Source organism: Pinus tabuliformis, chromosome 1_1 (assembly GCF_031772625.1).
Source record: "Pinus tabuliformis cultivar Carrire ecotype Pingquan chromosome 1_1, CPIR1, whole genome shotgun sequence".
In the NCBI taxonomy this organism is placed as follows: domain Eukaryota; kingdom Viridiplantae; phylum Streptophyta; class Pinopsida; order Pinales; family Pinaceae; genus Pinus; species Pinus tabuliformis.
The window spans coordinates 885012770-885016805 of NC_142297.1; the positions used below are offsets into that span (position 1 = coordinate 885012770).

General features: G+C 37.0%; 1 long non-coding RNA gene across 1 annotated transcript; it reads right to left on the minus strand.

Moving 5' to 3' along the window:
• Positions 1 to 1291: 1291 nt before the first annotated feature.
• LOC149217208 (uncharacterized) lies at positions 1292 to 2140 on the minus strand. Its single transcript, XR_016250638.1, has 2 exons — positions 1966 to 2140; positions 1292 to 1791 (listed from the first exon to the last, which is right to left on the minus strand). It is a non-coding gene; the product is annotated as an uncharacterized LOC149217208 (long non-coding RNA).
• Positions 2141 to 4036: the final 1896 nt, after the last annotated feature.

The following is a 4036-nucleotide window of genomic DNA, read 5'->3' on the forward strand; positions in this document are numbered from 1 at the left end:
ATGCAACAATCTACATCAATCTGAAAGAAACAGAGCACATCACAATGCTCTGATATCAATTGAAAGGAAACAATACAACACCAAAACTCAGCTACAACTGCTGCTAATTTAAACAAACAAATCTAAAACAGAGAGTAAGATGTCCAACTCTGGCTAAGCATCTATATTTATACAAACTCTGAGTGTTACATATATTAGTTTTGCCTTTTCGAGTATGGATGAGGCCAAACAGTGTTGGCCCTTTGAACATTGGTGATGGCGGAGGCGGTGAAGACTGAGGCAGTGTGGCGGTGACAGCAGAGGCGGTAAGATAATTATGTATCCAACATTCTCCCCCTTAATTAACTCACCAAAAAAAAATTGCTGAATATTTTCTAAATCTGTCTATTAGTTGATCTTGTAATCTATAGAACTGGAGAAACATTGTCTTTAGTTGTTATTATCTTCTCCTTGGGCTTTCTTCACCATAGGCATTCTTCTTCTCTTTTGTACCTATATAGAATCGATTACTCATGTCCATATAAATAAAAATCCATCTACCGAGGTACATGGGTACCATTTGCTGTACTCGCTAGTTCCTATGAATCCTTTTCACCTACATGGTTCATCAATCATGTTAAACTCTTATTGACTTGATTGCTTAAATTCGGGTTTCATCTCACATTTTAACTTCCTCGATTACACATCAAGCTTAGATACGAGTACACCTACCACCCTCGTATCTACCTAGTGGTTAATTCCACAACTTGATGTCACATCCTCTCTCTAGTGAAGTGGTATAAACACTACATTCTTTACTCAACAAATACTCATCAATCTTAGATACAAGTACACCCGTATCTACCTAGTGGTTAATTCCACAATTTGATATCACATCCTCTCTCTACTGGTGGCTTACAACATACTTGGCCAAATCAACTTTGGAGTGTCGGGTACAACCAATCATGCACCCCTTACAACACAAATGCCTCATTACAACAATCTCAAGTCAGGTACATTAAACACAAAGGTTAACAAAACCCATAAAGCATTTAGATTTCATCAAAATCCATTAATATCATCTTGCAGACCCCTCTTTGTCTTCATTATCCTCATCATAATTTTACATTGATAAATTTAGACCGTGAAAAAATCATGACATGTATTTCTTTCATATAAAAGATATTAAATGTAGCCTCACACTACAAGCTCCACTCAACATATAAACAATTCCATGCTTACCACACCACTAAATGTTTTTATAAGGGAATTTGTTCCAACTCAGCTCCACACATATCATTCTTGGCAAAAATGTTCAACACATTATTATCACCTTTACTCTCTATAATTTTTGCAACAAAAAAACTCGTTGTTAACCACTCCACAAAGAATCTATTCTACACAATGTTACCTACACCTATGCTCCAACTCTCACAGTGGGGCAGAACATTGGCTTTGGCTGCTTCTCACACTTTCTTGGCCGCTCGAACTCCACACACAGTATTATAACTTTTTGAAAGAAATATTACTCTCAATTTCTCCACTTGTAGCAGCTCCTTATTCCACGATGGTTGCATATACTCCGCTCATCTAATGGCCGCTCACATGGCAGAGTAGCTCATGACAACACTCAGCTGCATCACCAATTCCACATAGCTCAACTGCTTCACACCATAATACTTTAAGGCAATCACACACACTCACTACAACTTAAGACCCACACTCCTCTAGCTCCTACTTCATTTTGGAATGGCTTCCGCTTGCACAACCTCAAACTAGGCTTACAACTCAGTTCCTTTGTACTACGCTTACCTGCATAGCACAACCCATGGAGAAATTAAATTCGAACCCATGTGACTCCTCATTCACAGTTCAAGCAATATTGATTACGCAACTCACTTAACATAACGCTTTAGCACAACTTTTGTACATCTCTTAATTCAATTCCAAACAACTGCTAAACTGTTGCTCAGCTCACTGACTCACGCATAGGCAAATGAACATTAGTTGCTTGATACTCGACGCCGATTCACAAAGTGTTCCACAAACCAACCACTCAAATTCCACTGATATATTTGTCCCTGGGCCCTCTCATGAGGGAGTAGGCCCAAGGTCGGCTCTGATACTAATTGAAAGAAACAGAGCACAGCACAACACTCTAATACTATAATACTAATTGAAAGGAATGATCAGAGTACAACACAACGTACATAAGTCACACACGAATTCGGCTACTAACAAAAAAACTATTCATTACATAACCATGAAATGGCAAAGCAACTACAACTACATTACAACTCGAACTGAAATACCTTGCAACTGTGACTCTTCATACAGACTGTGCTTCATCTCGATTTATACAAAAACTAAGTTGGTTAATTGCCTCTTCAGGTTGGAAGGGTCATGGCGGTGAGTATGGCGGTGGCGCCTCTTCAGTGCTAGACATGTTAAGGCGGTTGCCCCCCCTTCGATGATCAATAGGGCAAGGCGGTGTTTGGTTAGAGAATGTGGAGTGTCGCTGTGGTGGCAATCCTTCAGTGAAATGACGCGACATAATTATCTCCAAAGTAATAAACATTTATCCAATTAAAATTCTAATCAAATGAAATGAAACTATAATATAAGGCATTGTCACAAGTATTAAAATGGAATTAAAAAACTATCCATGCTATTAAAAATATGACTTAAAATATATTTTTCACAAAATTTAGTCAAAACTAAATAGATACCCAACTAATTAATTTTCAAAATTTAAATAAAAAATGTTAATGATCTTATTGATACTTATTTACATTGATTGTTCACATTCAATACCTCACAGCAAACAATTTATCTATTAAATTTCATCCCTAATATAAAATCTAACAGTTTACTCATGAATATAAAGTCTAAATCAATAATTGGTTTCCTACGGTTCAAATAAGATTTTAACAAACCAATATATATAAAATAAAACGAAATCCCAGCATCAAAGGAAAAGAAAACAGATATAAATTACATCCAAATATCCAAAATTCATTTTACCTAATCACCAAATATACTATAATAAAACAAAACAAATATTAATTAAATCTCCACATCCAAAAGGAAACTAAACAGCCCACAGGATTTTGAAAAAACGGCATATACGCCTTTGAACGTGGCAATTTTAATGAAAACATATTTTTTAACTCGAGTGTTTCCATGAATCCATCACTTATGTACGAACATTTTAATAGCTTGAACATCACAGTGGACAAACTCATTCAACTTCTTTAAAGCGAGACATCCTTCCGACAGTTTCAGCCAACCATCCATCCGCATATTTCGTGTTTGAGGAAAAATATCTTCACTTAATGAAAAGTGAAACCACAGTTCCGAATAATCATGGAAGAAAATGAAACCAAAACAAACTGCCTCTTCCGCATTTGTACTTCGAACAGACAATGAAATCAAATCGGGGATAGTTATGCCTCTGGCACTTTTTTCATGGAGCCCGGTGCGCTTTTGCAAAGGACTCTCCCGGGGGTCGGGCCGTAAGCTTCGCCAACCAAAGAGCTTCCTCCTGCAATTATGGCCCACTTGTAGCCGTAAGGGTAAGTAAGTGGTGCCCTGAAACTGATGGAAGAAAACCAAAATCAAACACAAATCTTCAGGGTGTCAAAAATGTAAATTAACCAATAAAAATATACACTCTGTAAATAATTGGATCGCACAATTCCCGTTTAAAAAACCAAAATGTAGAATAGTGAAATTGCGCCCTTTCGTGTCATGAATTGCAAATTCCTGTTACATATAGTTATTCAGGATGGCCTTGCGAATAATTGTGACGGAACAGGCTTTGGTTTAACAAAAGTTCCTTTCATCTATAAATGCAGATAATGGTTTCCTGGTTCTGTCAGTGTTACTTGCAGCCGGTACGCATTATATTTGTCATCGAGTTCGCCTGAATTTTCTTGTAGAGCAACGCTTGGAAGAGTTGATTCAATTGATGAAAGTAATAGAAACAGCGTTCCCAACTGTGGTTAATCCAAATGTATTCTTATAATCGAGAGCATTCAATAATTCGCAGAAAAAC